Genomic DNA, 12165 nt, shown 5'->3' on the forward strand with positions numbered 1-12165 from the left:
ATTGCTGAGTAGTATTCCATTGTATGAATACCACAATTTGTTTATCCACTCTCATGTTGACAGACATGTAGGATGTATCTGGGTTTGGACTCTTTTAAAATCAGGGATGCTGAGTTTGTAGCTGTTCCCTAACCCCCCACTTCTCTTTTCTTGACTAGCAGTGCTTGCAAATCAGGGCTTGTTTCCAGGAGCTTGTAACTAAGACCACCACAAAGAGATCAGAGAACAAAAGTAAAGTGGGCCCGCCAAGTCCAGGGCAGACGCCCCAGGAGTTCAGCTCCTGGGCACAGAATGGCAGGCCTGCAGATTAACTGAACGCTCCTTTTACAGAAAGAAAGAAAAGAAAAAGCTAAGCAGTGAAAGAGCTCAGAGCACCCAGTTGGGGACCAAGAGAGCCATTACCACATTAGATCCAAATCACAGCAGTTGTTTGAGGTTACTCAGGATGCTGAGTGTTAACTACACCGAGAGTGGGGTGGAGTGCTTCCTCAACCCAGCTGGCCCTGCAGCAGGTGTTGCCCGAGTGCCCATCTGGGCTCCCTTCTGCTGGGGTTTCTGGGGTGAGGGGAGCAGGATGACTTGAAGCACTTGCTATGTGGCTCTGACTGCTCTGCCAATAGAGCTGCATAAAAAACCCCACAGCCTCTTGGGGCATGTGATTTGATAACTGGGAAAAAACTCCTCCCAGACCCAAGGGGCTATCGCACATTCAGGTATTCAGCGTTATTACAGAAGAGCAGAAATTACGAGTTCTGGGTTTGAGAGGCCCAGGATGTCTCTCTCTGGGACAGAGAAGGGCCCAGCACTCCCCTTCCCCATTTCACTCCTCGTAGAGTTCATTTCCATCTGTCCTATTCCCACCAAGGAAAATATGGCCTTTAGCCCACTTCCTTGGGCACTGCCTCTTTCTCCTGCCTTTCCCCTGAATCTTGACACAGGGTCAGATGAACTGAGTGCAGATAGAGCTGAGGAAGCATGGAGGGAGAAGTACAGTTGTTCAGTCAGTGTGTGGAAACTGCTCTTAGAGGGTGGGAAATGGTGTGATCTCTGAAGATAGGACCCCCATTAGGCAGTGGCAGGACCAAAGGAGAGGGTGCCCTCTCCACTTGCCATGTGATAAGGGCTTTCCAGTTCTAGAAGAATTTGTAGCAAAAGTCATGCCATGAGAGTGAGTCTACTGCGGATGTTATACTGACCAGCTTTGCTGATAACTGTGCTGAAAGGATCCTCTGATGTTCGGCAGTGAACTCAGCCAGCAAGCTGTCCACTCCATGTACCCCCCAGGCTAGCTGTCCCCACCCTGGACTGTTGTTTGTTACCTCAGTGTGTCAGGTTCTTACCTGCTTATCTGGCCCCCATTTCTTGCCCGGGTCTATTTTTTCCCCTTGCCTCCTTATTTTTTGCCCTCTTCAACTTAAAACTATCTGGTTAAAAACTAGACCTTCTAACTTTGCCTTAGTTAGCATTCCCTGCCAAGGCACTGACCCTGAGCACCTGCCAGAAGATATTTTTATTGCCTTTGGTTTTATTATAGATGACAAAATACATGGAATTGGATTTCTTTTTCCCAGGATTTGTTTGCTAGTTTATCTCAACACCAGATGGTTTTTTCTGATTGATTTATTATTATAGGCAGTTTGATTCTTAAAACCTTTTTTGATCTTACTGGAGCACCTTGGACCATGAGTCCCATGTGACCCATATGTTGAGAGGAGGTATAAATGGAAGCTTCAAAAAGTTGACACCAAACATGGGAACTGAAGCAATCGTTACACCTCAGACTAATAGTCTACTGGTTTTAAGATGACTTTTACTTTGGGGAATCTATAAATTCTTTGAAATTGCTACTCTTAGAAAAAGCCACAGTTATTTTTCCTGGGCTACTATATTGTCTTCAGTTCTAATTTTGACTGTGAGTGCAAAGAACAGATTGTGTCCAGCCCAAGTTACATTTATAACTTCAAACAATTGTTCTCTCGTAGTCTTTAGCAAAAATTTTTTAGAGAAAAGACTTTTAAAGACTTCCTCCCCTCCCTCCCAATTATAGTTGATACTTTAAGCTCTAACTAACCAAGGGTGTTTGAGCACAATCTTTGGCAAAGTAGCTAATGTTTCACAATCAATTTTTTTTTATTTGAACTATATGAAAGAGAGCTCATGATACCATTCTATGAAGTCTACTAAACAACTTACTCTTATCAGGGAATATACAAGATTCATGTGTGTCGATTTCTCTTCTAGGAACTGAAGATGAAAATTAACTATAAATCAAGGAAATGAAAATCCTTGAGTTCTAACCTTTTGCATAGACAAAAGCAAACAGCAAGACCCTGAATAGTTGACATTCCTTCTCTGGAATATGAATACTGGGCTCTCCGTGGTAAATATAAACTTCATATTTGTGACTTATTCCAGGCTGTACTTAGTAGATTACCTAGATATCCGTAGACAGACAACTAAAGGAAGTTATGTCATTACCTTATCAAGGACATTTTAAGGTAACTTAAAATTATGTCACAGAATGGAAAGATATCCCATGTCCATGGATTGGAAGGCTTGATATAAAGATGGCAATACTACCCAAAGTGCTCTGTGGATTTAATGAAATCTGTCCCAAAATCCAGGCAGCCTTTTTTGCAGAAATGGAAAAGTTGATCCTAAAATTCATATGAAATTGCCAGGGACTCCGAATAGTCAAAACAATCTTGAAAAAGAAAGATATAGTTGAAGGACTCATGCTTCCCAATTTTAAAAAAGCTGCAATAGACCTCTCGCCTTCTGAGATGGCCCACACTCTGTCTATGGAGTATGTTTCTCCTAGGGCCAGTCTCGCCTTTTGAGATGGACCGGATCCTGTCTATGGAATGTGTATCTCTCTAAATAAATCCACTTCTTACCTTAAAAAAATAATAATCAAATAATCAAAACAATGTGGTACTGGCATAAGGATGGACAACATAGATCAATGGAATGGAATTGAAAGTCCAGAGGTAAACCCATTTATCTATAGTCAATTGATTTTTGACAAGGGTACCAAGTCCATTCAGTGGGGGAAAGGACAGTCTTCAACAAATGGTGCTGGGATAACTGGATAGCCACATGCAAAAGAATGAAGTTATATTCCAGCCTCACACCATATACTAAAATTAACTCAAAATGAACCAAATACCTAATTGGAAGAGCCAAAACTCTTAGAAGGAAACATAAGGGTAAATATTCATGACCTTGAATTTGGTAATGGATTCTTAGAAATGACACTAATGGCATGAGCAACAAAAGAAAAAATTAGATACATTGGACTTCATCAAAATTTACAACTTTTGTGCATCAAATGACATTTTTTTTTAAACATCTTTATTGGAGTATAATTGCTTTACAATGGTGTGTTAGTTTCTGCTTTATAACAAACTGAATCAGCTATACATATACATATATCCCCATATCTCCTCCCTCTTGCGTCTCCCTCACACCCTCCCTATCCCACCCCTCTAGGTGGTCACAAAACACTGAGCTGATCTCCCTGTGCTATGTGGCTGCTTCCCACTAGCTATCTGTTTTACATTTGGTAGTGTATATATGTCCATGCCACTCTCTTACTTCGTCCCAGCTTACCCTTCCCCCTTCCCGTGTCCTCAAGTCCTTTCTCTATGTCTGCGTCTTTATTCCTGCCCTGCCCCTAGGTTCTTCAGAACCATTTTTTTTTTTTGGATTCCATATATATGTGTTAGCATACGGTATATGTTTTTCTCTTCCTGACTTACTTCACTCTGTATGACAGACTCTAGGTCCATCCACCTCACTACAAATAACTCAATTTCGTTTCTTTTTACGGCTGAGTAATATTCCATTGTATATATGTGCCACATCTTCTTTATCCATTCATCTGTCGATGGACACTTAGGTTGCTTCCATGTCCTGGCTATTGTAAATAGAGCTGCAGTGAACATTGTGGTACATGACTGTTTTTGAATTATGGTTTTCTCAGGGTATATGCCCAGTAGTGGGATTGCTGGGTCATATGGTAGTTCTATTTTTAGTTTTTTAAGGAACCTCCATACTGTTCTCCATAGTGGCTATAACAGTTTACATTCCCACCAACAGTGCAAGAGGGTCCCCTTTTCTCCACATCCTCTCCAGCATTTATTGTTTGTAGATTTTTTGATGATGACCATTCTGACTGGTGTTAGGTGATACCTCATTGTAGTTTTGATTTTCATTTCTCTGATGATTAGCGATGTTGAGCATCCTTTCATGTGTTTGTTGGCAATCTGTATATCTTCTTTGGAGAAATGTCTGTTTAGGTCTTCTGCCCATTTTTGGATTGGGTTGTTTGTTTTTTTGATATTGAGCTGCATGAGCTGCTTGTAAATTTTGGAGATTAATCCTTTGTCAGTTGCTTCATTTGCAAATATTTTCTCCCATTCTGAGGGTTGTCTTTTGGTCTTGTTTATGGTTTCCTTTGCTGTGCAAAAGCTTTTAAGTTTCACTAGGTCCCATTTGTTTATTTTTGTTTTTTTTTCCCATTTCTGTAAGAGGTGGGTCAAAAAGGATCTTCCTGTGATTTATGTCATAGAGTGTTCTGCCTATGTTTTCCTCTAAGAGTTTTATAGTGTCTGGCCTTACATTTAGGTCTTTAAACGATTTTGAGTTTACTTTTGTGTATGGTGTTAGGGAGTGTTCTAATTTCATTCTTTTCCATGTAGCTGTCCAGTTTTCCCAGCACCACTTATTGAAGAGGTTGTCTTTTCTCCACTGTATATTCTTGCCTCCTTTATCAAAAATAAGGTGACCATATGTGCTTGGGTTTATCTCTGGGCTTTCTGTCCTGTTCCATTGATCTATATTTCTGTTTTTGTGCCAGTACCATACTGTCTTGATTACTGTAGCTTTGTAGTATAGTCTGATGTCCAGGAGCCTGATTCCTCCAGCTCCATTTTTCTTTCTCAAGATTGCTTTGGCGATTCGGGGTCTTTTGTGTTTCCATACAAATGTGAAATTTTTTGTTCTAGTTCTGTGAAAAATGCCATTGGTAGTTTGGTAGGGATTGCATTGAATCTGTAGATTGCTTTGGGTAGTATAGTCATTTTCACAATGTTGATTCTTCCAATCCAAGAACATGGTATATCTCTGTCTGTTTGTATCATCTTTAATTTCTTTCATCAGTGTCTTATAGGTTTCTGCATACAGGTCTTCTGTCTCCTTAGGTAGGTTTATTCCTTGGTAGTCTATTCTTTTTGTTGCAGTGGCAAATGGGAGTGTTTCCTTAATTTCTCTTTCAGATTTTTCATCATTAGTGTATAGGAATGCAAGAGATTTCTGTGCATTAACTTTGTATCCTGTAACTTTACCAAATTCATTGATTAGCTCTAGTAGTTTTCTGGTAGCATCTTTAGGATTCTCTATGTGTAGTATCATGTCATCTGCAAACAGTGACAGCTTTACTTCTTCTTTTCTGATTTGGATTCCTTTTATTTCTTTTTCTTTTCTGATTGCTGTGGCTAAAATTTCCAAAACTTTGTTGAATAATAGTGGTGTGAGTGGACAACCTTGTCTTGTTCCTGATCTTAGAGGAAATGCTTTCAGTTTTTCACCATTGAGAATGATGTTGGCTGTGGGTTTGTCATATATGGACTTTATTATGTTGAGGTAAGTTCCCTCTATGCCTACTTTCTGGAGGGTTTTTATCATAAATTGGTGTTGAATTTTGTTGAAAGCTTTTTCTGCATCTAATGGAATGATCATACGGTTTTTATCCTTCAATTTGTTAATATGGTTTATCCCATTGATTGATTTGCGTATATTGAAGAATTCTTGCATTCCTGGGTTAAACCCCACTTCATCATGGTGTATGATCCTTTTAATGTGCTGTTGGATTCTGTTTGCTAGTATTTTGTTGAGGATTTTTGCATCTGTGTTCCTCAGTGATATTGGCCTGTAGTTCTCTTTCTTTGTGACATCTTTGTCTGGTTTTGGTATCAGGGTGATGGTGGCCTCGTCGAATGAGTTTGGGAGTGTTCCTCTCTCTGCTATATCTTGGAAGAGTTTGAGAAGGATAGGTGTTAGCTCTTCTCTAAATGTTTGATAGAATTCGCCCGTGAAGCCGTCTGGTCCTGGGCTTTTGTTTGTTGGAAGATTTTTAATCACAGTCTCAATTTCAGTGCTTGTGATTGGTCTGTTTATATTTTCTGTTTCTTCCTGGTTCAGTCTTGGAAGGTTGTGCTTTTCTAAGAATTTGTCCATTTCTTCCAGGTTGTCCATTTTATTGGCATAGAGTTGCTTGTAGTAATCTCTCATGATCCTTTGTATTTTTGCAGTGTCAGTTGTTACTTCTCCTTTTTCATTTCTAATTCTATTGATTTGAGTCTTCTCCCTTTTTTTCTTGATGAGTCTGGCTAATGGTTTATCACTTTTATCTTCTCAAAGAACCAGCTTTTAGTTTTATTGATCTTTGCTGTTGTTTCCTTCGTTTATTTTTCATTTATTTCTGATCTGATGTTTATGATTTCTTTCCTTCTGCTAACTTTGGGGGTTTTTTTGTTCTTCTTTCTCTAATTGCTTTAGTTGTAAGGTTAGGTTGTTGATTTGAGACGTTTCTTGTTTCTTGAGGTAGGATTGTATTGCTATAAACTTCCCTCTTAGAACTGCTTTTGCTGCATCCGTAGGTTTTGGGTTGTCATGTTCTCATTGTCATTTGTTTCTAGGTATTTTTTGATTTCCTCTGATTTCTTCAGTGATCTCTTGGTTATTTAGTACTGTATTGTTTAGCTTCCATGTGTTTGTATTTTTGACAGATTTTTTTCCTGTAATTGATATCTAGTCTCATAACGTTGTGGTCAGAAAAGATACTTGATATGATTTCAATTTTCTTAAATTTACCAAGGCTTGATTTGTGATCCAAGATATGATCTATCCTGGGGAATGTTCCATGAGCACTTGAGAAGAAAGTGTATTCTGTTGTTTTTGGATGGAATGTCCTATAAATATCAATTAAGTCCACCTGGTTTAATGTATCATTTAAAGCTTGTGTTTCCTTATTTATTTTCATTTTGGATGATCTGTCCATTGGTGAAAGTGGGGTGTTAAAGTCCCCTACTATGATTGTGTTACTGTCGATTTCCCCTTTTATGGCTGTTAATATTTGCCTTATGTATTGAGATGCTCCTATGTTGGGTGCATAAATATTTACAATTGTTACAGCTTCTTCTTGGATTGATCCCTTGATCATTATGTAGTGTCCTTCTTTGTCTCTTGTAATAGCCTTTATTTTAAAGTCTATTTTGTCTGATATGAGAATTGCTACTCCATCTTTCTTTTGATTTCCATTTGCATGGAATATCTTTTTCCATCCCCTCAGTTTCAGTCTGTATGTGTCCTTAGGTCTGAAGTGGGTCTCTTGTAGACAGCATATATACGGGCCTTGTTTTTGTATCCATTCAGCCAGTCTGTGTCTTGTGGTTGGAGCATTTAATCCATTTACATTTAAGGTAATTGTTAATATGTATGTTCCTATTACCATTTTCTTAATTGTTTTGGGTTTGTTATTGTAGGTCTTTAACTTCTCTTATGTTTCCTGCCTAGAGAAGTTCCTTTAGCATTTGTTCTAAAGCTGGTTTGGTGGTGCTGAATTCTCTTAGCTTGTGCTTATCTGTTAAGGTTTTAATTTCTCCGTGGAATCTGAATGAGATCCTTGCTGGGTAGAGTAATCTTGGTTGTAGGTTTTTCCCTTTCATCACTTTAAATACATCCTGCCACTCCCTTCTGGCTTGCAGAGTTTCTGTTGAAAGATCAGCTGTTAACCTTATGGGGATTCCCTTGTATGTTATTTGTTGTTTTTCCCTTGCTGCTTTTAATATTTTTTCTTTGTATTTAATTTTTGATAGTTTGATTAATATGTGTCTTGGCATGTTTCTCCTTGGATTTATCCTGTATGGGACTCTCTGTGCTTCCTGGACTTGATTGACTATTTCCTCTCCCATATTAGGGAAGTTTTCAACTGTAATCTCTTCAAATATTTTCTCAGTCCCTTTCTTTTTCTCTTCTTCTTCTGGGACCCCTGTGATTCGAATGTTGATGCATTTAATGTTGTCCCAGAGGTCTCTGAGACTGTCCTCAATTCTTTTCATTCTTTTCTCTTTATTCTGCTCTGTGGTAGTTTTTTCCACTATTTTATCTTCCAGGTCACTTATCCATTCTTCTGCCTCAGTTATTCTGCTATTGATTCCTTCTAGAGAATTTTTAATTTCATTTATTGTGTTGTTCATCATTGTTTGTTTGCTCTTTAGTTCTTCTAGGTCCTTGTTAAATGTTTCTTGTATTTTCTCCATTCTATTTCCAAGATTTTGCATCCCCTTTACTATCATTACTCTGAATTCTTTTTCAGGTAGACTGTGTATTTCCTCTTCCTTTGTTTGGTCTGGTGGGTTTTTACCTTGCTTCCTCGTCTGCTGTGTGTTTCTCTGTCTACTAATTTTGCTTAACTTACTGTGTTTGGGGTTTCTTTTTCGCAGGCTGCAGGTTCGTAGTTCCCGTTGTTTTTGGTGTCTGCCCCCCAGTGGGTGTGGTTGGTTCAGTGGCTTGTGTAGCTTTCCTGGTGGAGGGGACTGGTGCCTGTGTTCTGGTGGATGAGGCTGGATCTTGTCTTTCTGATGGGCAGGACCATGTCCGGTGGTGTGTTTTGGGGTGTCTGTGGCCTTATTATGATTTTAGGCAGCCTCTTTGATGCTAATGGGTGGGGTTGTGTTCCTGTCTTGCTAGCTGTTTGGCATAGGGTGTCCAGCACTGTAGCTTGCTGGTCGTTGAGTGGAGCTGGGTCTTAGCATTGAGATGGAGATCTCTGGGAGAGCTTTTGCCGTTTTTTTTTGCCGTTTGATATTACGTGGAGCCGGGAGGTCTCTGGTGGACCAATGTCCTGAACTTGGCTCTCCTACCTCAGAGGCACAGGCCTGACACCCTGCCGGAGCACCAAGACCCTGTCAGCCACACGGCTCCACACTCCGGAAACCCATACTCCAGAGGCCCTCCTTTCGATGTGCTTCCTCTCCCTGCTGCACAGGTCCTAACCAAATGACATTATTGAGAAAGTGGAAAGACAATCTATAGAATGGGAGAAAATATGCAAATCTGAGAAGGACCTAGTATCCATAATACATTAAAAAAAAAAGAAACCTCTAACAACTCAACAACAAAAAGAAAAACAACCCAATTAAAATATGGGCAAAGACTTCATTGGACATTTATCCAAAGAAGATATACAAATGGCCAACAATTATATGAAAAGATGTGCAACGTCATCGGTCATTAAGGAAATGCAAATCAGCCACAATGGAATACTGCTTCACACCCACAAGGATGGCTATAATTTAAAAACATCTCCAACGGAAAATATGAAGTGTTAGTGAGGATGTCGGACCCTTGTGCTTTGCTGGCGAGAATGTAAAATTGTGTAGCCACCGTGGAGAACAGTTTGGCAGTTCCTCAGAAAGTTAAATATAGACTTACCATATGACCCAGCAGTTCTACCCCTGGATACATACCCCAAATAATTGAAGACAGGTATTCAAACAAGTACTTGTACACAGATGTTCCTAGCAGCACTATTCACAGTAGCCAAAAGGTAGGAACAACCCAGATGTCCATCAGTGGACGAATGGGTGAACAAAATGTGATTTATCCATACAATGGAATATTTTTTAGCCATAAAAAGGAGTAAAGTACTGATGCAGCTATAATGTGGAAACACCTCAAAACATCATGCTAAGTGAAAGAAGGCAGGCACAAAAGGTCACATATTGTGTGATTACATTTATGTGAAATATCCGGAATAGATAAATTCATTGAGACAAAGAGCATATTAGTGGTTGCCAGGGGCTGGAGCAGGGGGAATGGTAGTGACTGCTTCATGAGTACAAGGTTTCATTTGGGGATGACTAAAATGTTTTGGAACTAGATACAGGTGAGGGTTGTACAGCATTGTGAATATACTAAATGCCATTGAATTGTACACATTAAAATGGTTAATTTTATGTTATGTGAATTTTCCCTCAAATTTAAAAAATTACATCATACAGTTTTTGTGATCTCATAAATAACTGTGGCTTTGCTGTCATAGTTACCTTGTGACTGTTGGAATCCATGTGCTCTGTAGCATTAGTACATTGGGAAAGTTCTTTCCAGCTGTGGGCAAGAAAACACGAAGACAGATGATCCCAAGTGGGTTTCTTCGTAGAATAACAATTAAGGAATATAGCCTTTTCTTTTTTACTTGTGGAAGCTGTTAAAACTTCTACCTTGAGTGGGCCCTTGGTTGTTTTAAAATGTGATCTGGACTGATAGGATTTGGTCTCTTCATTTAATTTGAAAAAGCATGTTTAAAATAACTTTATATTATTTGGAGATGGAGCAGCTTTTGGTTTTATGAAAATTAGGAGTAATTTTTAAAGAATGTGAGATATACATATGGAATTGCCGTAAGATCTTTCTGGTGGTTTGCTGTGTTGCACTGCCAGAGACTTCTGTGTCACTTTCGAAAGCCATTACGAGTGCTTTTTATTGTCAGTGGAATTGGTGTCAGGAATAAGAATTTTTTTTTTCAGATCAAGCACATCTTGTACAAAAACTAAAAACCTTAGTTTCTTATTTTAATCTTATACCTGTTTTGTTTTTTGAAAGAGGGACTTTAGGTTAGATTCTGGCAAAAAGATCTGAGCTTGAGAAGGGTGTCTTACTCAGAAAAGTAGAAGTGCTTTGCCAGTGATCATGAAGCTTTTCTTTATGTATGGAGTTGATGCTTCTGCCTCAGGGTCATGCTCCTGCCCCTGTGGTGTATGTGGACTTGTTTCTCAAGCAGATGTTATTTATGCTAGTTGTCTTGCACGCTTCCACCTGGCTCCTCTTATGACCCACAACGTGCCATCCAGGCTAAGGGTTTGCAGACTTGAAGCAAACAAAGCGAAGTGGTTTGTAGTGGATTGAACCCAAAGCTTTTGGCGTCATTAGCATTGGGTCCCAATCAACTGAACTAGAGAGCAAAGAATAAATGCCTTGCTTGAATGAGGGATTTGAAATTTTAAAGTTAGAAGGGATCTGGTAAGCATGGCAAAATATCTAGAATAAGTGTAATAATCTGTAGTGGATGAATGTAAGCAGCTGAAAATCATGATTGCTTCTGAGTTCCACAAAATTAGGAAGAGTTCCTTTCTGTGATGTTCACTGGATAATTTTTTAAATTAAGAAAAGGTCAGTTTTTTAAGTGATGGAGAATTTAAAGTTTTTAATAAATTATTAATTAGGACAGTTTTCCAACAAGAGCTAATTTAGCTATTGAGCTACTACTATACCATAAGAGCAATAGAAGAAAGTGAAATCGGTAGATGAGACTACAGTTTCCTGCAAGATCATGTGTGCCCAGGAGCCCCTGCCTGTGAATGGCAGCATATAGTGCATTTCCTTGCACAATTTTCTTAACCTTTCTGTGCTTTCGTCTCCTCCTCTGAGCAATTAGAATAATAGAATCTATCTCACAGGGTTGTTATAAAGGTTGAGTTAGTTAATGTAGTTAAAGCTCTTAGAACAGTGCCTGACACAGAGTAAAAGCTTGACAGGTGTATGCTACAGACATAAGAATGATGGGGAAAGATCACTCGGAGCTGCGCTGGGTCTTTCTTGCGGTGTGCGGCTTCTCTAATTGTGACGCATGGGCTTAGTTGCCCCGCGGCATGTGGGATCTTAGTTCCCTGACCAGGGATCGAACCCACATCCCTTGCATTGGAGGGTGGATTCTTAACCACTGGACCACCAGGGAAGTCCCCAGGGTGCTTTTTTGAGGGGCAAACTTGTTTACATTCAGATACTCACAGCCCCGACTCTCTCGTGTACCCATGCACCGTTCGAAGTTCTGAGACCCTCTGGTATACTCACTTGAGGGCCATTTTACTGGGCATCTCAACCAAAGAGAATGCTTTGGGAAAGAAATAAAGAATTCAAAAGCAGTGGTTTTTCAACTGCTTCTCAAGTAATTTTAAGATCATGTGAAGCATTTCTGGTCATTTGTTGAAAACGTAGTTATTGTCTCATTCATTCACCAAGAGCTACCATGTGTCTGTCATTGGGTAGAATGGGATGACATAGGGATGGGGTCAGAGACAAAAGATGAAGATAACATAGCTC

General features: G+C 39.4%; 1 protein-coding gene across 11 annotated transcripts in view; it reads left to right on the plus strand.

Moving 5' to 3' along the window:
• ZHX3 (zinc fingers and homeoboxes 3) overlaps nt 1-12165 on the plus strand; it is a 147920-nt gene that overhangs the window by 61110 nt on the left and 74645 nt on the right. The window contains exon 1 of one of the 11 annotated variants that reach the window (XM_059895799.1): nt 2359-2380. The exons of the other annotated variants lie outside the window; for them this stretch is intronic. The gene's annotated coding sequence lies outside the window, so the exon portion shown is untranslated. Of the gene's footprint in view, nt 1-2358; nt 2381-12165 lie in introns of those variants that run through there. 11 annotated transcript variants of the gene reach the window in all.

The sequence above is a fragment of the Balaenoptera ricei genome, chromosome 15, assembly GCF_028023285.1.
Source record: "Balaenoptera ricei isolate mBalRic1 chromosome 15, mBalRic1.hap2, whole genome shotgun sequence".
NCBI lineage: Eukaryota > Metazoa > Chordata > Mammalia > Artiodactyla > Balaenopteridae > Balaenoptera > Balaenoptera ricei.